The sequence below is a fragment of the Sapajus apella genome, unplaced genomic scaffold (assembly GCF_009761245.1).
Source record: "Sapajus apella isolate SASKATOON/1434 unplaced genomic scaffold, GSC_monkey_1.0 scaffold112, whole genome shotgun sequence".
NCBI classification, from domain to species: Eukaryota; Metazoa; Chordata; class Mammalia; order Primates; family Cebidae; genus Sapajus; species Sapajus apella.
In genome coordinates, this window is record NW_022437052.1 from 5609752 (window position 1) to 5635121 (window position 25370).

General features: G+C 42.1%; 1 pseudogene across 1 annotated transcript; it reads right to left on the minus strand.

Annotated features, from left to right (window-relative positions):
* Window positions 1–18757: 18757 nt before the first annotated feature.
* Window positions 18758–19470, minus strand: LOC116537646 (annotated as a pseudogene). The gene has a single exon (XR_004263236.1). The product of XR_004263236.1 is annotated as an arginase-2, mitochondrial pseudogene (transcript).
* Between the last annotated feature and the right edge of the window lie 5900 nt (window positions 19471–25370).

The following is a 25370-nucleotide window of genomic DNA, read 5'->3' on the forward strand; positions in this document are numbered from 1 at the left end:
ATTTTTCATGGAAAATATGGATGTCATCAATTAACAAGACTACCCCTGGTGTTGTTATGGCTGGCGTATTCTAGAATGTTCCCACTGGGGAAACTGAGGCTTAGGTTTGATACTCCTTGCCTTCTGCAGGACTTGCCATTGTAATGTTTTCCTTTTAATAACATCATCACTATGAATATAGTTCCTGTTCTTATCCAGTAGACAGCCTTGGTTACTGCCATTCCAGTTCAAGCCTTTGAATAGATAAAGAGGGATCACCTCTCTTATGTGAATATGAAAACAATATAATTTGTTTACAACCTTGAGTTGTTTACCACAGGCTGTGAAAAATATGTTTTGAATTTAAAAGTGTGAAAAACAAGTATGCTAGCTATCAAAAAAGCTCTCCCCTCAAAGCAAACATGTTTATAGAGCAAGACTCAAAACAAAATACTTGATAAGCCCAGCCAAGGCCAGGTGCAGTGGCTCAAGACTGATATCCCAGCACTTTGGGAGGCTGAGGCGGGTGGATCACGAGGTCAAGAGATCAACACTATCCTGACCAACATGGTGAAACCCCGTCTTTACTAAAAATACAAAATTTAGCTGGGGGTGGTGGTGTGCACCAGTAGTCCCAGCTACTCAGGAGGCTGAGGCAGGAGAATTGCCTGAACCTGGGAGGCAGAGGTTGCAGTGAGCCGAGATTGTGCCACTGCACTCCAGCCTGGTGCCTGGCAACAGAGTGAGACTCTGTCTCAATTAAAAAAAAAAAAAAAAGAAGAAGAAGAAGATAAGCCCAGCCAATCAAAAGAAAGTAAACATGTTTACCACAAAAGCCTTATAAAGAGCCCAGATGGCAGCCAGCTCTCTGTTCACTTGACCGTCCTTCCAGGGAGCTGTAGAGGCTCCCCCAGGCCTTCGAGACAAGGCTGTCACTTGCCCTGCTAGCAGAGGATCTGTCTTGTGTTAGCCCTGCTCAATTAGCTAGACCCAGTTTGCTAGTGAGAACAGAAGATTTGTATTTTCTGTCATTTAGTTGAACTATGAGTGGAAGATATTTGTGAAACTGATCCTGGACTTCCCATGATTTTTAAAGAGTCACCTATTATAGATAGAGTGCCAAGTGAGCTTCTGGGGACTCTTATTGACTCCCCAAAAGAGTACTCCAGATGAGCATCATGCCTCCTTACCTTCTGTGTCCCAGGCTCTGTGGTGTCAGCATCTAAGATATACCTGTGAATCACAGACACTGCCTCACTGATCTCACTTTGGTAAAGAAACCAAAGAGCTTGAACAGGAAGTTGGTAGAAAGACAAGGACATCTTGAAGGATACCAGGGTTTTCGAGGCACTGGGTACCACAATGTGGGTCTTAGATGATGTGAAAGACACAGGGTTCAGAAACAGGAAGGTGTATGGTGTGCTTTGGGAGGAGCAATGGATTCAAGGTGTGGTCCAGGAGCAAGTTCAGGAGAAATGACCCAGCTCCATGGGAGGTTATTAGTCAGGAGAGAATTTGAGAATTCAAGTTTTAGAAGTAGAACAGTTCTAAGGGATGGTGAGACCCATGTGTCAACCATGTCCTCAGATGTAGAGGAAGTGGTGATGATTAACTAGCATTTATTAAGCCTTTACTGTGTAAGAGAAAATACCAACCCAGCTTTCAGATGTGGAGGAACTTGTTCAAGGTCACAGCTAATAGGGGGCAGAGCTACGGTTGAACCCAGGCAGTCTGTTTCGCAACCCATACTCATAGCTCCTGTGCTGTGCCACTTGAGTGGAGTAGAAGCTTTCAGGATTAAGGAAGTTAAGATAAAACAGGCATATATTCACTTACTCAACAATTTTTTTTTTTTTTTTGAGATGGAGTGTTGCTTTGACACTCAGGCTGGAGTGCAGTGGTGCTATCTCGGCTTACTGCAACCTTTGCCTCCTGGGTTCAAGCAATTCTCTGCCTCAGACTTCTGAGTAGCTGGGATTACAGGTGCTCACCACCATGCCTGGCTAATTTTTTTTTTTGTATTTTTAGTAGAGACAAGGTTTCACCATCTTGACCAGGCTGGTCTTCAACTCCTGGCCTCATGATCCACCCACCTCAGCTTCCCAAAATGCAGGGATTATAGGCATGAGCCACCAATTTTTTTTTTTTTTTTTGAATGCTTTATCCTTATCAGGCCTGATGTAACCCTAGGCCAGGCTGTTGGAAGCACCATTCTTTTGGGCTACTGAGGTTGACAGAGGTGACCACACTGCAGGGATCTAGACAGAAATTGTGACCCATATACAGGTTGAGTATTCCTTATCTGAAATGCTTGGGACTTGGAAGTGTTTCAAATTTCTGATTTTTTTTTTTTTTTTCGGATTTTGGAGTATTTGCGTTTTGTAGACTTAATGATTGAGCCTCTCAAATCTGAAATGTTCCAATGAGCATTTTCTCTGTTTTTTAAAAATTTATTGTTTATTTTTTCAAATTTTTTATTTTTCATTTTTATGGGTACATAGTATGTGTATATGTTTATGGGTAATGAGGTATTTCTATACAAGGCAGGTGGTGTATAATAATCATGTCAAGAGTATCCATCTCCTTAGGCATTTATCCTTTGTGTTACAAACCAGTCAGTTATACTCTTTTAGTTATTTTTAAATGTTCAATTAAATTATTTTGACTATAGTCGCCCTATCGTACTATCAACTGCCAGGCCTTAATCTTTCTTTCTATTCTTTTGTACCCATGCAGTGAACATTTTCCTCAAAAGGGCATGTTAGTGCTCAAAATGTTTGCACCTTTTGGGTTCGATGCGATGGCTCACGCCTGTAATCTCAGCATTTTGGGAAGCCAAGATGGGCGCATCACAAGGTCTGGAGTTCAAGACCATCCTGTTCAACATGGTGAAACCCTGTCTCTACTAAAAATTCAAAAATTAGCTGGGTGTGGTGGTGAGAGCCTGTAATCACAGCTAGTTAGGAGGCTAAGGCAGGAGAATCTCTTGAACTAGGGAGTCAGAGATTGCAGTGAGCCAAGATGGTGCCACTGCACTCCAGCCTAGCAACAGAGCAAGAGTCTGTCTCAGAAAAATATAAAAAATGTTTTCACCTTTTGGTGCATTTTAGAGTTCAGATTTTTTTTCATTAGTGATGTTCAGTCTGTACTAAAATACCTGAGAAAAGTGTAAAAGAGCATCCTTGACCTACCTTCCTTCCTCCCTGCCTCCCTCCCTCTTCCTTCCTTCCTTTTGAGACAGAGTCTTGCTCTGTTGCTCAGGCTGCAGAGACTTGATCTTGGCTCACTGCAACCTCAGCCTCCCAAGTAGATGGGATTACAGGCACTCGCCATCACACTCAGCTGATTTTTGTATTTTTATTAGAGATGGAGTTTCACCGTGTTGACCAGGCTGGTCTTGAACTCTCGACCTCAGATAATCCACCCATCTCGGCCTCCCAAAGTGCTGGGATTATAGGCATGAGCCACCATGCCTTGCCGTCCTTGATATTTAGCAGTAACTGCCAATTGGCAGGGCAGGGAGCAGTGGTTCCCTTGCATGTGACTTAATAGAAAGGTTTCCATGGATTTCCATTATTCTTGGAATAACGGTGGAGGAAGGCGATGGTATTTTCCTTGAGGGTAGGTAATAGACGAGGTGGGCTGTTAGCAAAGGAACAACTTGGTCATAACAGGAATTGAAGAGAGGCCAACTCTTTCTTTTTTATTTTCCTGAAGTTGTGAGATGTGGAACGAGTAGCTTCTGGAAAAGGAGGGGACATCTTTAAGAATAAAAGGCAAGTCTCTCCTTTCATCCAGATGATAGTAGTGGAAGGTGGTGGAGAGAGGTGAGCACTGAGGCTCAGGGGAAGGAGGAGTGGAGTTTCTTCAACACAGAAAGGAGATTCTGGCCAGAAGTGGTAGCTCACGCCTATAATCCCAGCACCTTGGGAGGCCCAAGGTGGGAAGATTACCTGAGATCAGGAGCTCGAGACCAGCCTGACCAAAATGGAGAAAAGCCCATCGCTACTAAAAATACAAAATTATCAGGGCATCCTTGCAGGCACTGTAATCCTAGCTACTCGGAAGGCTAAGGCAGAGAATCACCTCAGTCCAGGACGTAGAGGTTGCAGTGAGCCAAGATCATGCCATTGCACTCCAGTGTGGGCACCAAGAGCAGAACTCTGTATCAAAACAAAACAAAACAAACAAAAACAAAAAACAAAAACAAAAACAAAAAACAGAAGGGAGATTCCAAAGAGGGCAGGATGATGGTCTACCTCATCCCCGAAGAGGAGAAGTGATCAGTAAGGGCAGTTGTTCTCTACAGCAGGGTTTGGACATAGATGGAGGAATGGGGCAGACAGATGCCACTGGAAAAATCTCACTAGCCTGTGAGTTTCAAGTGGAGTATTTAGAAGATCGTTAGTGAAAAAGAGAGCAATAAACAAACAAACCAAAAAAGGTTTCAGATTGAGCCTCAGAGCTAGAAAAGTAATTACATAGAATGGTCCCCATGTGTTCCAATTAATCTAGCAGGTTTACTTAAAAAATAAGTCCTCTGGTGAATTGAAATAAATCTTACTAGTGGAAGATTAATTAAAGAAATAGTGATTGATTAGTTTTATGGAACTTCATTGAGACAAAGTTAGATAAATGGGCTTGCCCAAACCATGGAGGTTGCTGTAGTGACCGATTGGTTAAATCTGGTGACCATTTTTTACCAGAACTTTATTAGAACTTAGCTCTAAAAACAGATGCTTATTTAGGGCCCATTTGAGTTATTATTATTATTTTAAACACAGAAGTGTTATTTGTTCTTCTTTTCCTAGCCTATGAATCGAGGCGGATTGGCATTTTATTTATGAGCTGACAATACATACCTTTTTTGCAGCTGATATGCTTTTTGAACTGGGTTCAGCATTGTCAGAAAGTTATTCACAGAGAGTTGGTGGTGGAGCCCGCTCCACCCACTTCTGTTCCCTTTCTATTTTGGTGCCATTTGCAACAAAGGAAACTAAGCTTGTAAATTAGAAAAGGATTGAAGCTCTCACACATGCACTTCTTATCAGGTTGTGTAACAGATTAGACAGAGTGGGCTAACTCTTCCTGCGGCACGTGAGACCCGAAGAAACATCCATACAAACTCCACCAGGTGGCCCTGCCCAGGGGGCTCCCAGGTCTTCTGGCCAATCTGATTTAGCTGTGCTTAAAAACAAACAGCTATGAAGATGCATATAGCTGTATGTCTGTAGGTTCTTATGTACACATATACACTTGTGTGTGTTTATATGTGCGTGTATAAAATTGCATTCTCAAACCAAGGGAGATCTAGTGGGCAATACATTTAATTTGACTTTTGTTATCAGGGTCCCTGATGCAAATAGATGACTTTTAATTCTCCTAGTCCTTAAGTGGACCAGGGGAGGGAGAGGAAGGCTAAAAGAACCCAGAGAGAGTAGTTGTGTGGAGAGAGTTGCCTGGCAGTTCAAAGAGGGAGTCAGAACCAGAGAAATGAATACCCCATCTTCTCTGGCCTCCTGGGAAGAGAGATCCCATTGGGTGGACAGACAGCAGCCTTCCGGGACACAGAGCAGGGTGGGGTAGAGTGGGCAGAGCATCTGGAGAAGCAGATGGAAGCCATCCAATGCATTTTGTTCTGGAAACAGCTATGCAAGGTAACTCCCATAACTCACTGAGGTAACCCATGGGAGAGGTCAGGGTGGAAAATGAATTGCTTTCTAGATCTTCAGGATGGCTACAGAGATTCTAGCTTTAGAGCACTTGTTCTCAAAGAATGGTGCCCAGAATGGTAGCATCAGTATCACCTGGGAACTTGCTAGAAATTCTCAGGCCCCACCTTGGACCTACAAGAGTGCAAAACTGGAGGAGGGGTCCAGCAATCTGTGTTTTACAACCCCCACTGGAGATTCTGGTACTTGGTCAAGATGTCTATGAGTTGCTGGAAGCTCAGCTTATGATGTCAGTTTGCTGAGGGGGCCTTTGTTGGCAAGCTCAGAAATGCCCATGATGAGCATGTCGGCCATATCAATCCACGGCTTGAAATTCTGCAGTCCCTCAATTCTCTTTTTTTAGGATAGACATTCTTCAATAGAAATGGAATAGTTGATTATATTTAGGCCATGGAGGCCAATACTCAGTGCAGTTCATTCCTTTAATTTTTCAGTTCTTTTCTCAGTTATGCAGGCAAGTTTCAGGGCAGACTTTTGGAGGTTGTTTTTGAAAAATAGATGCAAATGCTGTCTATGCTGTTGTTGTTTTACCGGTGACTGGCAGTGTTTGGTAAACAACTTGATTGCTAGGTCCCAGCCTCAGGGAACCACAGCTGCTCTTTCCAGCTTGCTGCAAACTTTTGTAGGGAGCAGGGATTGTTTCAAGGAAAAATAAACAGGGGAGAACAAAACAAGAAAACATCACTTGTTTTGTTGCTGCTTCTATCTGTTTTCCTAGAGCTGTTTTACAACCACAGGCCCTGGGATTTGGGTTCCATTGCTTTACAAAAACGAAGCAGGCCCCGGTGGCATTCCACACTTCTCTCTTCATGGCTAGACTGTGGCATTTGGAGTAGCCACAGGACTTGGAAAGCATTGGAAAGGACCTAGTAGCCACTGCCAGAATGCATGCATTTTTAAATTTGTAAGCTGAAAAGGGAGAAAGCTTCATTCTTTTTAATGACCCCCAGGATGGTAATCCGGCTTTTCAAATCTCTAGGAAAACAGATTGAATATGGCACAGTTAATGTTTCAGCACTTCTAGGCTTTTCTCTGAAATATTTTAATGCACTTTTAATTTATTGCAGCTCTTGATTAGCAGGGTTGAGGCAGGGTTACTGCTGACCTCCTGGGCCAAGATACTCCTGTGGCTGTAGTTAAGTGGAAAGAACAAAGATTTGATAGTGTTCTTAGCTGGAGCCTCCCAGGGCTGAGTCCCTGGGGGTTCACTGAATAATTCCTTCCCCTAAAGTAGTCAGAGAGCAATGTAGTGTTTGTTCTTCAGATCTTTATCAGAGTTACTTGGGGTATCTGTTTGGTAGAACTGCAGATTCCTGGAACATGTTTAAGATGGTGGTACTGCTACATTGAAAAAAATTTTTGAGACTTGCACATTATTAGTGCATTTACTTTTCACTAATTCTACTTCACAAGTTGACTGTTCCCTACCTTCTTAAGTCAAAAACCTTTCTTCCAGAAATTGTTTCTTTCTGGCCTGAAACAAGTCTCTTAGAATGTTCTTATAGAGAGGTGATACACTTCTGTTTGTCTGAAAAAGCTGTTATTTCACCCTCAGTTTTAAAAGACAGTTTTTCTGGGTATACAATTCTACGTAGGCAGGTAGGAATTTTTTTTTTGCTTTTGCCTCTGCACTGTATAAAGGGTAATTTATTTGGGTATCTATCTTCTGGTGTTTTAAAATTTTTCAATTGCTGTATTTTTTATTTCTAGACCTCAGAACAGTTAAGTATTTTAGTTAGCTATTGGGTTCCATGCAGATGGAACTCAGTCCTATGACTGTTGAATTCTTAGCAACACACACACACACACACACACACACACACACACACACACACAATTACACAAACTCACAATTCCTCAAACCACAGTGATGATTCACCTTTTAGTTTTAGATATGCCTGGTTACTTTAAAATATTAGAAGTCAAAGAAGACAGCACTAATGACCATACACATAGAGCATTGTTTAACCAATTTGTGTCTTAGCTAGAAAGCTGCTACTACTCCATGAATGAAAATTAAACTCCTACATGAAATCTCCCACTGGCCTCTGTTCACAGCTTATCATTGCTGTTGACTAGCCTACTCCCCACCCTCAAGCCTTCAAATATGATATTCTGAGCTGTGAAATGTTTTTTCCACTCAATCTTCCAATTCCTTCCAAAATCTCAAGATAATGAATTCTTCTAGAAAGCTCTTATCTCCCCAGACACCTACTGGGTTTCTCTGTGTCATCTGTACAGCTTCTCTGTGCTTCTGAATCACTCTGGAATCATAAAACTGGAGACAGTGAGTGACCTCATCCATCATTTGCTACAGGGATTGCAACTTTTGTTTTGTTTAAATATAACTTATTTTAAAAGTTAGCTGCTATCTTAGAAAAACCTCTGAAATTTCACTAAATCGAAATCTAGATTACTGCCTTTATTTGTAGAATTGAAAGCTCTTGTGGCTCTGGGGGTATGTTCCCATGTGGCAGTAATTGGAAAGGGAAGTACATTGGTTTCCCCCTTTAAGCTGATAAAGTGAGGATTTCCCAGCTTGCCACATTCCTTTCCTCTCCCTGTTACCTTACATCTGGCCTTCCTTGCTCATTTGCATTACCTGCCTGTTCCCAAATGTGGTCCATGATTGGTAGTGTCAGCATGGTCAAGGTAATGCAAATGAGCACAAAAGGCCAGGCATAAGATGGGGTTGCCTTAGTTTTCCTGGTTTAAAACAGGAACCTTAGGTACAGAAAGGTTAAGTGTCTTCTACAAGGCCACACAGCCAAAATCCACTTGAGCAAAGCTGAGTCAGAAGGGTATCTCACAAAAACTCAACATTTCTTTCATATTAAGGTATTGGCTGGAAAAATACAGAGTTCTTGTGAGCACAAGCTTTATAGATTCAGGCTACTAAAACTCTCTATGCCTCAGTTTTCTCATCTGTATATTGAGTTTACAATAATAATATCTACTAAGAACTTTGTTGTAAGAATAGAATTAAATAATGATTGTAAAAGACTTAGTATCCAGTACATAATGAGTTTTCAACAAATGGCAATTATATTTTTAAAGAGTGCCGAAAAGTTATTTCTTTCAATTGTTGAATCATTTATTCACTCAAAAGATACATATGGAGTACCTGCTATGAGCCAGGCATTTTTCAGAAATTTTGGAGTATTGTGATGAACAACAACAACAACAACAAAATAGTTCTTTTATATAATTGAGCTTATATTCTAGTGGGGAAGACAAGTGAATAAATATGCAAAAAAGTGTGTAGATCATGGCGAGAGCTATGTAGTAAGCATATAGGATGATACAATTGAGAGTAACTTGGAACCTAACTCAAGTAGGTAGGCAGGATACATTTTTTGAAGCGGTTTTTGTCCCTAAGACCCAATACTGAGAAGGGGCCAGTTTTATAAGGAATAGGCTCATGGCATCTTGGGAAGCGGAGATAGCAAGTGCACCAGCCCTGAGTCAGGAAGACACATGCCTTTCTTGAAACAAAAGGAAGGCCACTGTATCTACATTGGTTGTAGTTTGAGATTGGGTTGGTAGTTAAGGTACTGTCAGGAAAGTAGAGAGTAAGTAGATTATGAAAGGCCCTCAGGCCAACACCATGGAATACTATGCAGCCGTAAAAAATAATGAGTTCATGTCCTTTGTAGGGACATGAATGAATCTGGAAACCATCATTCTCAGCAAACTGACACAAGAACAGAAAATCAAACATTGCATGTTCTCACTCCTAGGCGGGTGTTGAACAGTGAGAACACGTGAACACAGGGAGGGGAGCATCACACACTGGGGTCTATTGGGGGGGACTAGGGGAGGAACAGGGGCGTAGGGAGGTTGGGGAGGGATAACATGGGGAGAAATGCCAGATATAGGTGATGGGGATGGAGGCAGCAAACCACACTGCCATGTATGTACCTATGCAACAATCCTCCATGATCTGCACATGTACCCCAAAACCTAAAGTTCAATAAAAAAAAAGTTTGACTTTGATCCTAAAGATGGTAAACAAATCCAGCCCATTTCTTTTTCCTCCTTTTTTCTTTATTCTTTTCTTTTTTACTATGTGACATAGGCCACTGGCTTTAGGGAACATGTCTGAGCCTTGGAGGTACTTATTGGATCTCAACACTGCTTGGAGGCCTGGAGAACAGGACTTTGTCATTTGACACAAAGTGTGATTCATGATTGGTAGTATCAGCATCTCCTGATAGTTTTTTAGAAATGTAGAATCTCAGGCCCACTCCAGACCTAGTGAATCAGAATCTTTAGGGATGGGTCCTGGGAATCTGTATTTTGAAATGCTCTCCAAGAGATGCTTATGTACACAAATTTGAGAAGCATGGATCTAGAATACCTCTGGACAGATTTCTACAGGACTTGGAGGTATGCTCATTGGAGAGGAATGGAAGCCTTCCCTGGGCACCCAGGGGCTGCTACCAGCCACCGGAGATGCTGGCTCAATAGGACTAGGCACTGGTGCCAGGGTTAGCATTCCAGGCACCTGAAAAAGTCACCAGTCACAGCACATCTTTGGTGTTGATGGCAGATCAGGATAAGAGTGAATCATGGTCAAAACAAAACAAAAACCAAAAACCTCTTTTTAATCAGGAAGCTTAACAGAGAAGTTAATAAAGTACTCCGAGTAAACATGTTTCTTTGAAAAAGACAGAAGCTTAGGAGTGGAAGAAACTTGAAGAGAATTGGGTAATGCCCTGACCCTACAGACTGGAATCTGGAGATGATAAATGGCTCTCCTGTGGCCACACTAGTGACTGATGCACCACTGGGTCCAGAACTCAGACTTCTCAGCTTTGGAGCTCTGACCATCACATAGTACATGCTTTCTGATGGAAACATCTTCATAAGTATTGCTTCTTATGTAATCTGTAATCATTTTTAGAATAAAATAGAATTATTTTGGAGAAAAAAATTAGTGATAATTACCTTTCCTACTAGTTTTAATGTTCATTATATTTCCAAAAAAATTTAAAATTCTTATTTAATTTTTTTTACATTTCTTCAAAAAAGATCATTACTTAATAAGGCATGGTACATTTGTCTGTGTGAGAGTTTAGTTAAAACCGTTTATTGTTACCTGAACACTTGATAATGGGAAGAGGTATTTTCATATGCTAAAGTATTTAAAATATTTGGTTCAAATCCCATAATAAATAACAACTTTTTAGTGTATATGTTGAAGTGATTAGTAAATGTATCTTTGAAAACAGTATTTCCAGTTCGTATTTGACAGGATCACACTTGATGCATTGACATAACCTGGTTTGAACGGTGTTTTCCCCTACCTCAAGAATCTATGTCTGTCTTGCTGTTTTCAAGTGTAAGGAAGTGGTGGTTTTAGAACTTACATCTTAGTTATGTGTGAAAAAATATTTTTGTGTTGCAGTGTCCCAGAAGATTTTGTTGACAATTCCAGTTTCTGAACAAAACATTTCGGCAATGGTGAGGGCATCGATCCCTTCTCTGATTTGCTGTTGGCCATGAAAGGATGGATGTGATTCCTGCTAGCCAAAAGGGTGAGTGAGTGAATGTTTGTGATTATTCATCTGAAAATTCACAAGACAAAAAGTCCATCAAGACAGTTGCCCACCCAGAATGAGAGCTTCTCATCTTGAAAGAAGGGACAAACTCTGTCATTGTTTTCTGGTGTAATCTTTTCAGATAATTTGTATAGTGATTGAGGGTCCATAAAAGGTGTATTAAGACCTAAAATAACTTTCTCTCTTTGCTAGTTTAATTGTACTCTGAAGGGTGGACTATCTCAATTTTTGGCCATGTGCAATATTGAATGAGTAATTGCTTTTTTGTTCCCATGACAGCTTGGTGTTAACATGAGCCACCGTGAAATAAGACAATAACTTTTTCATCTTGAATTTTAGGAAAAATTTGAGTCTAATTTGTTCTTTGAGAGAGTCCCATCCCAAACTTTTGGTATGATGAGGACTTTTAAGAAAGCCAAAGGGTTGGAAACTTTGGATTTTCTAAGATTTTTTGAAAGACTTCTGAGAATTTTTTCCAATAATAATTTACCTCATTAGATTGTTCACTTACTTTTTAGGGGGAAGGTAGAGGGGACATGATGATGTTTTTCTCTAATGTGTGTTTTCCATCCATTGTGTTCCTCAGCAGTCAATGACTCGCATGTAGTAATGAACACTGGGACTTATCATTACCAGAGACAATGATTGGTTGAGGCCAGGCATTTGGGTGACAACTCTGACATCATTTGTGGTAGCTTTGTCATTGAGTGAGGTCAATTTTATGCAGAACCGTATCATTTCAGGTTTTGTATTGAATGGCATTTAATGGTAAGACCCATTGGAATAAACTCATAATTTATCTTTTTCTGTCTTAGTGCGGCAATATTGGAAACAGATTCTAAATAATGGAGAGAAGAATACTGAAGCAGAAAGGGCACTGTATTGGGAGTTGGGAGACCTAATATTTACCTGGCATGGGGCAAATTAGTCTCTTTCCTTGATTTTTTTTTTTTTTTTTTTTGAAGCAGAGTTTTGCTCTCATTGCCCAGGCTGGATGCAATGGCATGATCTCGGCTCACTGCAACCTTCACTTCCCAGGTTCAAGTGATTCTCCTGCCTCAGCCTCCCAAGTAGCTGAGATTACAGGCACCCACCACCATGCCCAGCTAATGTTTGTATTTTTAGTAGAGATGGGGTTTCACCATGTTGGCCCAGCTGGTCTCGAACTCCTGACCTCAGATAATCTGTCTGCCTTTGCCTCCCAAAGTGCTGGGATTTACAGGCGTGAGCCACCATGCTTGGCCTGATTTTCTATATCTAAAACAAAGCATGTAGGTTAAAGGATCCTATCCTGTCAGTGTTATCTAGGCCCTAGAAATTATCTGTTTAAACACCTCAGGTTACAAATGGGAAAGCTGAAGTCCATGAGTCTATGTGGGATGGCCAAATCCCTGGGGTTGGTCTGGACTGGACCATAGTTGTTTGGTCATCAGTCAGTGGTTCTTCCTAGCTTATTTCAATTACAAAGATTCAGATATTCTACCCATTTAACTTTTTAAACCTCTTCTGATGATGTGTCTAAGATACTGTTATGCATTCCACTATTTGGGCCAGATTTGTAAAGATTTTATAGCTAGAGGTCATTTGGACAAGTCCCTCCCATTTTATACGTTAAAAACTGTTAGTGTTATTGTCCAGAGAAACTGTGTTCATAGTGAAGCAACTAGCTCAAATATTCGAGACCAGATGATTTTCAAATAACTAGTGTCTTGAAAAGGCACTTCCTGCCACAATTTGTTAACTGATAACTTGTACGGTATATTCTGTTCTGCCAGAGCTAGAGAGAGAGGAAAAAAATCCAATCTCCTATCTTCCCTACAGTATTACTTCTGTCAGTGGCAAGAAATAAGGCAACTAGTAAGCAGTAACACACAGGCAAGGATGTCCAGAATGAAAAGAAATAGTTAATGGAGTCATGAAATTTTAGAGCTGTTAGTGATCTTTGATCTTTTTAGTGGGTGGCCTTGGGCAAGTGCTTTGGCTCCCTCACCTGTGAACTTCTGAAGCTTTCCACTGCCGTGCATGTATGATAGACTTTTGTGGATGGTCTGTAGTGAACAGGCAGCACATGTTAAGAAAAGTTGTATCTTGGCCAGGCGTGGTGGCTCATGCCTGTCATCCCAGCACTTTGGGAGGCCAAGGCAGGTGGATCACCTAAGGTCAGAAGTTCAAGACCAGCCTGACCAATATGGTGAAACCTGGGCTCTCATAAAAACACGAAAATTAGCTGGGCATGGTGGCAGGTGCCTGTAGTCCCAGCTACCTGAGAAGCTGAGACAGGAGAATTGCTTGAACCCAGGAAATAGAGGTTTCAGTGGGCTGAGAACGTGCCACTGCACTCCAGCCTGGGTGACAAAGTGAGACTCTGTCTCAATAATAATAATAATAATAATAATAATAATAATAATGAAAAGCCACATCTTTAGGAATTCAGGTAGAGTTGAGAATAAAGCCTGGGTCTATTTTGTATACACATGAGAATTCATGAAAGTGTTTAGAATTCTGAAGTATTGAAATAACAACAAACACAGGTTTTTGGTTACCTGTCATCTCTGTCTTTGGTATTGAGAGAGTCTGACTCAATCTTACTGTTATAAAATTGATGTATGAAATTTAACAAAACCACATGAATGGATTTGTTGAAAACAAGGCTCATTTTTTCCATTAATTTCAGTTGGGTTTGGCCCATTATTTGAAAAATCAATCTGAAGAACTGTAATGAAAATGATACCTGTTTTGGAAAAATAGACTTTTAGGCCTAGTGGAACACAAATTTGTTTTTTTTTTTTTTTTCCCTAAATAAGGAAGTTCTTAGTATTTATCCGACTGTAAAAAACTTCCCTTCTCTGTATTTTTTAGTAAACGGTAAAGGTCTCCAAAATCCTATGAGCTGGACCACATGTTCTGATTTTCTATCCCCCTCATTTTCTTTTCTTTTCTTTTCTTTTTTTTTTTTTTTTTTTTTTTTGAGACAGAGTTTTGCTCTTGTCACCCAGGCTGGGGTGCAGTCACACAATTTCAGTTCACTACAACCTCCAGCTCCTAGGTTCAAGCTATTCTCCTGCCTCAGCTTCCTGAGTAGTCGGAATTATAGGTGCCCACCACGACACCCAACTAATTTTTGTATTTTTTAGTAGAGACAGGGTTTTAAGCATACTGGCCAGGCCAGTCTCGAACACCTGACCTCAAGTGATCTGTCCGCCTCAGCCTCCCAAAGTACTGAGATTACAGGCGTGAGCCACTGTATCCAGCCACATTTTTTTCTCAAGGTGCATTTCCAAGGCTTACTCAAAGGACTCACTCTCTCCCTGGGTGCTGCAGTGACTGGCCTTCCATGCATTATGGACCTGATAGTTAGGCCTTCCATTGTCAAACATTTGTTCACAGTCCTGTGCCTTTTAGAACTTCACAGTTTATTGAATAACCAAAAGGAGCACCAATTAATTGTTACAGCTGATAATCTGGAGTCTTTAGGCTTGAAATAAACTCTAATTCTGAGTGAAGCGTTTCGTGGTAAGTGTCCTCCTGGTAGACCAGGGTCAGAATCACAGAGGTAGGCAGCCAGAACAACAAATTGCCTCAATCAAACTCAAGGAAATGAAACCATGAAATAAAAGGTTTGCACAAATAGATAATTATGGCCAATTTTTTTAAGGTCAGAAGATGGGAAATGTACTCGATTGATGCTGGCAATAACTATGCTTGCATAATAAATTAACTTAGAGGCAGGAGACAGAGGAAGAAGGGCTGAGCACTTCGTGTTTCTCTTTGTGCTGTGGTTCTTTATTGCCACCGTTCACCAGGAAGGAGTTGGAGTGGGCTCCTGTTTTCTGGTATGAAGCTTTAGTTGACACTGGTAGCTATAGGATGCACATCACAGGACTTCCAGAATGCAGCGTGGCAATGCCTGCTACATATTGAATAGGCAGTTAGCCATAGTGTTATTAATAAATGTGATCATAACAATTTGCATTTGCATAGAGTTTTTTTGAGAAGGGCTGACTAGAGAGATGGTGAATGTGCTAGCTTATTTGTTCATCTCTGCCCTGTCATTGCATGGTCTCTACCAATAATTTGTCCCTTGCTGGTAGATCTGATGAAAAGACATAAGCGTCATGTGACATTCATTGTGTGTTATTTGCTCACAATTGTTTCCCCTTATTTGCTCAGCCTTCCTCTTTTGATCTCTCTTACAATCAAATTGCTACCTTTTGACTTACTAGGAAGAGATAAAAACATGGGAAAATGCATCCTTCTCACTGAAGACTTCGTGAAGGGCTACTTTTTGGCTGGAAGTTTCTTTCTTTTTAAAATAAAACTCTAGAATATGGACTTTCTGTGACGGGTTTTGGGGTGGGGCAGTGGTGATGCAGCTTCCAGAAGGTATGTGTGGCTGGCAGGCACCTTGGGCCAGGAGAGCCAGCTGACAGGTTTCCTTTCTGGTCTGCCTTGTGCTGCAGCCTGTTGGGGACCAACCCACTGTGTTGTGCTTAAACTTCCAGTCTTTGGAATTTTGACCTTGTAAAGTAATTTCAACAATTTAATAAACTACATAATATGTTTTATAAGCTGGAGCGAATGATCTTAAGTATTTTGGTCTCTTTCATAACAAAATGAACCCAATATTGGTAAAAATACAGATCTTCACTCACACCATAAAGAGAGGCTAGGTTTAATAAGCAGTGATGAGTGCTGGCAGCTGCCTGTCAGGTTGCATCACTCGGGCTCCCACATGCAAGGACGGTGTCAACTTACATTTTATCTGTGAAGTATTTTCAATGCGTTTATTTTACCTTTCTCTCTAGTTCTTAACCCAATATGAATAATGTAATTGTCTAAATATTTTCCACATAGCTAACTGGCTAGGGGCCAAGGTGGAAACCATTATCTGGCTTGATGAAGATCAGAAATTAACATGACATTTATGTGGAGGTAATGGAATATATTAGTAATGTAGTAATTCATGATGGTGAGAGACAGTGTCCATCCCTTCCTGCCCATAAGCAGCAGGAGGTGTTCAGCAGACGATGAAAGAATATCCACACCCCCACCCCAATTCCCGAGTACCACACAGCAGTGGTCAGCCCATCCCTGTGTCAAATTTGCTTTTAAGTTTTTCAGACAAAACTTGAAGACAAACTAATGAATTATTCCATTTGTCAATTGAAAGAGAAAACCCACCAACTCTTATTTTAAGATTAAATTCCAATTAAAAGATTCCATTTGATTCAGAAGCTATAACATTGTTTTAATGAATTCTGTTGGAGGTGACAGCTTATGTGAGATAAATTTATATGGTATAGATAGATATAAATTCATTGGATAATATTAAACATGTTACTTCATATGTATTAGCTGTCAAATTTATTTCTTCTCTGGTTATGTCCCTAAAGATATAGAGTCAGAGGGAAAAACCTATCTTCAAAGAAAGAACCCTTTCTGTCCTTTCAGATATTTTCTCTAAAACAGCCTTTTCTCACTTTTATTTAAATAAATCTGTTAAATTTCTGCATTAACTCAATTTATGATTCTTGGTGTATGCTATTTATAAAATTGAATATAGGTTTTATGATATAGGAAATTAGTCTAGGAATGAGAATATGATCCAACTTTGTAATAAAGGTAATCTGCATTTATATTGCAGATATTTTCCTTTCCTCTCTAAGCCCCTTATGGGATTATACACACATTTTTCTGGACATAAAAATTCACCATAAACTTTTAATGTATTGGGCATACTTTTCTTCACATGATACCTACACAAAACATCAAACCTTTTGGCTAAATCAGAGGTGGCAAACATTCTTGACACAGTTTCAATTTTATAGTTCCCCTTTTCCATGCTTATCCTGTGCCCCAGCAGACATAATTAAATTGATCATATTCTTTATTTTACTGAGTGTGAATGTTGCCGCAGATTTATTCCACCTAAATCATTGGAGGCAAGCTTACAAAATCACCATTTACATGTGTATGGCCAATGTAGTGTATAAAGTATAAATTTGGGGCTTTTGAGTGATCTTTGTAGTTTGCCTTTGTATAACCAATACTTACCCTGATATCTGGCAGACAGTTTTTAAACAGTTCATATTTCATATACTAATGAAAGAATCTGGGCTGGGTGCTGTGGCTCATGCCTGTAATCCCAACACTTTGGGAAGCCAAGGTGGGAGGATTGCTTGAGGCCAGGAGTTTGAGATCAGCCTGGGTAATAAGTGTGCACTACATTGTCTGATTCGTTAGGTTGTTTATTTTCTACACTTCAACTGTTTTTTGTGTTATGTCTGTGAAATATTATAGTTTTGTAGTGGTTTCCTTTTTCCTTTTTTTTTTTTCTATTTCTGTAACTTTGGAAAAGACAAGAATGAGTCTATGTCACTCTCTTTTTACCTATGTATCAACCTTTACTGTTTAAAGGTTATTTTATTAAATATCTTCAGTTCAAGGCTTCATTGTAACAAAGCTATGAAGGGTCTACCAACATTCAGAACAAACACTATTTTTAAATTATTTCTATGTCATGCAAAAACTCTGCATCAAATGCCTTCCATTTCTTGTTTAAAAGGTGATTTTTCTTCATAGCCTATTGTCTATAGATGCTGACATTATCCCCAGAAGAGGAGTAAGAATGCTAAGAAGTAGGGCTGGAGCAGCCATATGAAGCTATGGGTCTCGATAAATTCTAAGACCATATGTCTTCAAACCAGCAAAACGAAACCCTGTGGTAAAGGGATCTGCATGTTGGCACTGCAGACTGCAGGGCAGGAAAGGGCTAGGGCCCAGGGGCTGGGACATGCATGAGGTGCTCAGAGGAGCCTGGCTAAATCCAAGCACCAGCGCCTGTAAGTCTGCTCTCTTCTCAGCTGTCTCCCAGGTAAACCTGTAGCTTTTCCTCTTCTCCCAGCTCTTGTGCCTCCTGAAGGTAGTCCAGAGAGCTAGAATCTACCCACCTTTACCCCAAAAGTGCAGATGTTTGTGCAGATAAATCTGCAGCATTGCTTTGAGGGAAACCAAGGCCATAACCAATTGCTCCTCCATTATCTTCTCTGCTATCTGCTTAGGGTATACATCTCTTCCTCCTGGAATGGAACTCCTTGAGCACAGAGAGGGACAATGAAGGTCGAAGCCTTGGCTCTGGACACCTCTTTTGGGTTACATGTGGGGAGAGGTGATGCCCATGAAGATTGTACAGCAGTAAGTCTATACTTCAGTTAGTCAATAAAGAGGCCTCTGTAAAGACACCTTCTTCTTGCCAGAGCAGTCAGGTCAATCTCAAAGACAGGAAAAGAGATGGACGTGCAGCAAGGAAGAATAAGAAGGGAGGCAGCCCCAAGGGCAGCCTGAATGCATAGAAATGACCATCACTTCTTCTCCCACTGCCTCATGCTATTCACAATTCTTTCAACAAAGGTATCATCTTAGGACGCTAGCAGCATAGCAAAGGAAGGAAACTTAATTTACATAAGTTTCCTTTTTTTGATATACCAAGGTAATAAATGCTGTTTATGACTTCTTTAAATTTACATAGTACTGTAGCATATTAATGCCCTGTGAACTGCAAAAAAACACAAATACATTTATAGTAGTATTCGTCACCAAAACAGAGGCGAAACTTTACAATTGTGAGAATATGCAGATATTCTCATTAAGGCAGTATTGACCAGACAACCATTTAGTATCTGTCCCCTCAAATGCCTCATAATTCTGGAATGCCCGTTGTGAAATATGTCAGTGCACAGTATCTCCTAAATTCTCACACGTGCTTGATTTTCTGATTCATCTGGTGAACTGGGAGTAGGAAGTTGGTCATAGACAATGTACCCTCCTTCCCTTGTCTGACCAAAACTTGAAGCAATCACATCCACTGCCACGTTAGCTCTAGTCTTTGCCTCTTCCTCTGAGGTGGCCAACTGAGGATTGACTTCAACAAGATCCAGTGCCGACAACAACCCTGTATTGTGTATTTCCTCAGCAATATATGTGCCTTCTCGATAAGTTAGTCCTCCTACAACAGGAGTTCCTGTGGCTGGAGCCAGTGTAGGGTCAAATGCATCAATATCAAAACTCAGTTGGATTGGTCTTTGTTTCTTGCCAATCAGCAGATCAAATGTTTGTTCCATGACCTTCTGGATACCAAGGCAATCCATATCTCTCATGGAAAAATACTGGATATCATAGCTCTTTAAAATAAAATGTTCTGGCCAGGCGTGGTGGCTCAAGCCTGTAATCCAGCACTTTGGGAGGCCAAGGCGGGTGGATTACGAGGTCAAGAGATCAAGACCATCCTGGTCAAAATGGTGAAACTTCATCTTTACTAAAACTACAAAAAATTAGCTGGGCATGGTGGCGCGTGCCTGTAGTCCCAGATACTCAGGAGGCTGAGGCAGGAGAATTGCCTGAACCCAGGAGGCGGAGGTTGCAGTGAGCCGAGATCACGCCATTGCACTCCAGCCTGGGTAACAATAGCGAAACTCCATCTCAAAAAAAAATTCAGGAGGATTCACGTCTCTTAGACCAATATACACAATACTTGGGGAAGAGATACAAGGTTTGATCCAAGAAAATCCTGGGAATTGTGGTACCTTGTCCTGTAGTTCTCTGAGGAGAAATGAAACTGGCTGTCCATGGGGATTTCCTGATGAAGTGGTAAGGGGTGTGTTGATGTCAGCATGGGCATCAACCCAGATAACACAAAGGTCTGGGCAGTGTCGGGCATGGCCACTAATGGTACTGATTGCCAGGCTGTGGTCTCCTCCTAACGTGACACAGCTATAGCCATCTGACACAGCTCTACTAACCACCTCAGCCAGTTCCTGGTTGGCAAGACCCTCGTCCTGAGGATCTGAGCGTAGAGGAAACATTCCTACACTCTTGTCTTCTCTCCGTAAGGGGTTTTCTCGGGGTCAGGAATCTGAGGGAGACGTCCCCATTTTGCTGAACCCTCTCCAGTATTCAGTAGTGCAGTCCAGGATGCCTTCCGATCATCTCTGTAGCAGCGGCCAAGGTTTGGGTAATCAGAAGCCCTGTTTGTAAACCTGGGCACTGCCTAACAGCAAGACCAAATCCCCGGCTTACACTACTAAAACGTCTATCTCAAATCAGCCCTTTGGCATATAAACTCCCGTTCATTAAGTAACTGTACTTTCAGTTTCTTTTCCTAATCCGGAGTGAGTGAGTGAGTTTATGTGTAGTCCCATGGCCTAACGGCTATGGGGCTTGTGTGGGCCTCAACCTGCGGTTCCATGGGGACATCATAAGGCATAACGGTGATTCACCTCAGGACTGAAAGTTCTGAGGTGACCAGGCCCAGGGGTTATACCGGCACACCTTAGCCAAGATGCCCTGAAACATCCCTCCTGGGACATGGCCAGGAAGGCATCAGACTGGTCTCCCATCTGGGGGGCACCCATCCTTTGTCCGTCAGTCCACTTTCCCTCACAACCTTAGTTCCCCATCTCAAAAATCCACTGTCAAGGCCTGAAGCCTATTGTCACCCACCTGCTAGCCCAAGAACTACTCATTAACCACATCACAAAAGGCGGAGCTCATTGCCCTAACCCGAGTTCTTACACTAGCACAGGGAAATCAAGCAAATATCTATACTGACTCTTATTACCCACTGCCACTCTGCCCTCTGGAAAGAGCGGGAATTCCTTACCACAAAGGAGTCCCCCATAATTAATGTTACCCAAATCTCTAATCTCCTGCAGGCCCTATCACTGCCCAAAGAAATCACCGTCGCCCAGCAGGATGCTGTTTCCCAGGGCAATGCAAGGGCAGATGCAACAGCAAAATCCTTAACCAGTACCAGGCTAGCCCCCACTCCAATCCTGCTCCTCACCATGGCCACATCACTGGTTTACTCACCATCAGACAACCAGGCCCTCATATTAAGAGGAGGAACTGAGTCTGATCAGGGCTGGATCTTCTTAAATGACAGGATTGCCCTTTCACGGGAACAGGCCCCTAAAATTATTACTGAAATCCACCAATCCTTACATATAGGGCCCAAGGCATTGCACTGCTTTGTGCAGCCCCCCTTTTTCTCACCAGGTCTACAACAGATGATTAAGCAGGTACACAAGGCATGTGTTACTTGCTTTAAGGTCTTGTCTCAGGGAGGCTTCAAGCCACAGTTGTCAATACTCTCTATCACCTCCAAGAAGACCTCCAAAGAAAACAAAATGCACCGGCCTCTTCTCTTAACTGGTGGCAATCCCCCATGCTTACCTAGCTGACTCCTATTATCATCCCCATTATCATTGTTTGTCTTTTGATAATGCTAACCCCTTTTGTCCTCTGATTGTTACAAGCTCGCATAAGGGAAATTTCCAGGGTGGCCGTAAACCAGATGCTGCTTCACTTCTGTGTCCAACTCCCAACGAAGGCACCAGCCAACTGACCCTTCTCCCACACTTTGCCATTATTCAGCGGGAAGTAGCGAGAAAGAAGTGGTGTCCTATATCATCAAAAGGGTCGGAATGTAGGCCGGTTGCCTCGGCGGGAGGTTGGACACGCCTACCTCTGCACTTGGCATCTCACTCTGCCACAGGGCTCCCCTGGAAGGCTCCAGCTGATGCAAGGCTCCTGGCTGGTTCTCCCACTGGAAAACCCGCCCCTTCTCTATCCCCCTCCCCTGGAGTCAATCAGAGCACCCAGCTGTTGCTCGTTCCTCCTACCTATAAAAACTCATGCCCCAGGAAGTTGGTGCGACTTCCCTGGCCCCTTTCCCCAGGACCATGGAACCTTGCCCAGGAGTTAAATAAATTGGCATTTAATCTTCTTAAAAAAAAAAAAAAAAGGAAACTTCTGGCTACTCCCTGCTGAGTAGGGGTGGAGTGAAGGGGAGGGTCAGTTGGCTGCTGCCTCGGTTGGGAGTCGGACATAGGGGTGAAGCAGCATCTGGGTTACGACCACCCTGGAAATTTCCCTTATGTGGGCCTGTAAAAACCTGAGGAAAAAAGGGGCTAGCATTAACAGAAGACAAACTAGGATAATGGGAGTGATAACAGGGGTTAGCCAGGTAAGCATGGGGGATTGCCACCAGTTGAGAGGTGAACTTGATGCGTTCTGCTTCTTGCAGAGGCCCTCTTGGAGGCGATAGAGAGTGTTGACATTTTATTCCACAAGGCCTGTTTCATTGATGTAATAGCAGCACTGCTCCCGAAGAAACAGACAGGTACCTCCTTTTTCTACCGTTAGCAGGTCTAGGGCCCATCGGTTTTGGAGAGTTACCTGGGCCAGCGACATGATTTGTCACTATAGGGAGGCCAGAGAGGCGGCGAATGCCTCAATGGCCACACAGAGCTTGTCTTCTAGTTGGGCAGCTGAAGTGACACTGTAGCCCAGGGCGCCACTCCCTATTCTAGCTGCTGCTAGAGAGGAAGCTAAGGAGAGGTAAACAACTATTGGGAGGAAGACTGCACGTTTGCTACAGTGATTAGGGGACAGTGAGATGAGGGATAGGAACTCAGCTTGCCCATATACATCTAGCTGCAGGACCAAAGTGACAGGCACACAAGGGAAGGGAAAGGAGGCATTAATAACTTTGGTTAGGGTCCCATTACACCAAAAGTATCCCCCTGGAGGCGTATAAAGGGAGGATTTTAATTTTACTGTGGTGTTGCAGCTGGAGCTGTTGGCCGCCTCATAGCAGAGAGAGAGAGATTTTGAGAGTGTACTTTGAACAAGGGGATGCCCGTTAAGGTGGTGCTAGGTATAATCTTCATAGGCTTTACCGGACACTCCTGCATTCCAACGGCTGTGCCAGGGGTCATGGATGTTGAGGGCTAAGGAACCATTGCTGAAGTGAGTGAACATGCGATTGGGACAGCTTGGAGGCTGTGGCTTGTGAATAACACAAGAGCTGTATGGGCACCCCCCGTAGGTGGTGTTCCACCAATGACAGTGGTTTTTGGTTTGATCATATAGAAAACACAGCCCATGCCAAAAGTGAAACCCATGATGGCAACTGAGTACGGCACTTTTACTGTGTGGGATGAGGATGGAGACAGTAGACTGACAGCTGCCTGTTTGGCAGTTTGCCTGTGCAAGATAATGGGTCCTGGTGGTGGGGCCCTTAGTCCAGGATTCCTGGGCTGCAAAGATCCTGGTTTGAGCTCTCAGAGGAGAACTCTGTTGCCTGGTTGGAGAGGCATCGCTGGGTGGGCGTTTTCCTGTCCTGGAACAACAGGGAGGCTGCAGTCCGCATGCTTCCTAAGCAGGTGGCTGAGCAGAGGAAGGGAAGGTAGAAAGCCAGTGAGGGCGGTTTTTCCAGGGAGGTTGTGAGAAACCAGGAAAGGCTGGCCATACAGCAATTTGAAGGGGCTAAGGCCCATTGGCCCCTGTGGGGTGGCCCAGACCTGGGCCAGGGCAAGAGGTAGGAGCGTGGGCCAAGAGGTAAGTTTGGCCAAATGGTCTTTAAGGATGCTGTGAGCCTGTTCAACTTTACCTGGAAACTGAGGGTGGTAGGGGATGTGTAGCTTCCAGGAGATGTTGAGAGACTTGGCAACCAGCTGGACCTCCTGGGCTGTAAATAGGTCCTTTTTTCACTGCATTTTTTCTAGTTTTGCTTCATTGCTTATCATTAAGATAGGGTAAATTAAGTTTGCTATGCTGCTAGTGTCCTAAGATGATAGCAAGGGAGTGGTGATGTGAGAACCAAACCCAGATGTTCACGCTCTGGGTGCAGTTGCTTTCTCATAGGAAGAGGCACACACATGCCTGGTGCTGACCAGTGCAGGGCAAGTTTCTTACAGTTTCCTTTTGCATATTAATCTTAGTTTTTATCAATACACCAAGCAAGCTGTACCAGGGAAGAAGGCATTTAGCTATTATGTTTCAAATGATATCTTCCGTGATGTAAAATTCTAGAAACTTAAACTCCATTGCATGATGTTTTTGAAAATATTCTGTTTTCTGTTAAGTTGGTTCAAGTAATGCAGAGGCTAAGAGAAGGAAATTTTCATTCAGTTTATATGCAGGCTGCTGAGCTGCCTATTGAGAATTGCCATCATTTTATTGTCTTTAAAAAAAAATAACTAATTAGTACATTTAAGCTATCATTTAGATAATGTACATTTTAATTTTATTTCAATGTGTTGCATATTATTATTTCTTTTGGTCATGAAAACCAGAGCTTGGGAAAGTGACTGTGAGTGAACACGTGAATTGTTACCCTCTTGGCCTGTAATAATAGGATGATATGGTTGACCTTGATTAAGGATAATAAAATCAGCAGGCCTCCAAAACAGCAGGCCTGTTTTGATGGTAGCTTTTGGATTTTTCCCTACAGATATTCTATGTAGCACCAACCAATTGATCGGAATAGGTTCAAGAGATAAAATCCTTTTTTTTTTTTTTTTTGAGATGGAGTCTTTCTCTGTCCCTAGGCTGGAGTGCAGTGGTGCAAACTCGGCTCACTATAGCCTCTGCCTTCCAGGTTCAAGTGATTCTCCTGCCGCAGCCTCCCGAGTAGCTGGGACTACAGGCATGTGCTACTAGGTCCAGTTAATTTGTGTATTTTAGTAGAGATGGGGTTTCACCATGTTGGCCAGGATGGTCTCCATTTCTTGATCTCGTGATCTGCCCTTCTCTGCCTCCCACAGTCTTGGGAGTACAGCCATGAGCCACCATACCTGGCTGATAAAATCTTTTTATCCCTTCTGTATTCTATGAGATTTTAGTAATATTTATAACAAATAATTACAGAGCTGTTCATTAGTCACTTACTTTTCCTATGTTGGTTCAAGTATCACATTGGTTATCTTATTCAACCTTGACAGCATCTCTGTGTTCTAAATATTATTCTGGTTTTAATGTTGAAAAGATAGAGGGTTAGTGCATAAGTCACCTGCTCAGAATCATATAGCAAGAGTGAAAAGTGGGTTTTATTCCAAGTTGGGCCAATTTCGAAGCCTTTTTCTTAACCATGAGGACATGCTACTTCCTCATCTTTCAATAGATGCCATGGTTCCTTAAGATCTTGATTCACGCAGAGGAGATGTTGTAGTTTATATTTGTCTTTGTGAAAGAGATGGAATCTGACTCATTTAAAACAGCAGCTTTATCTGCAGACAAGATTTTTATAGAGCCA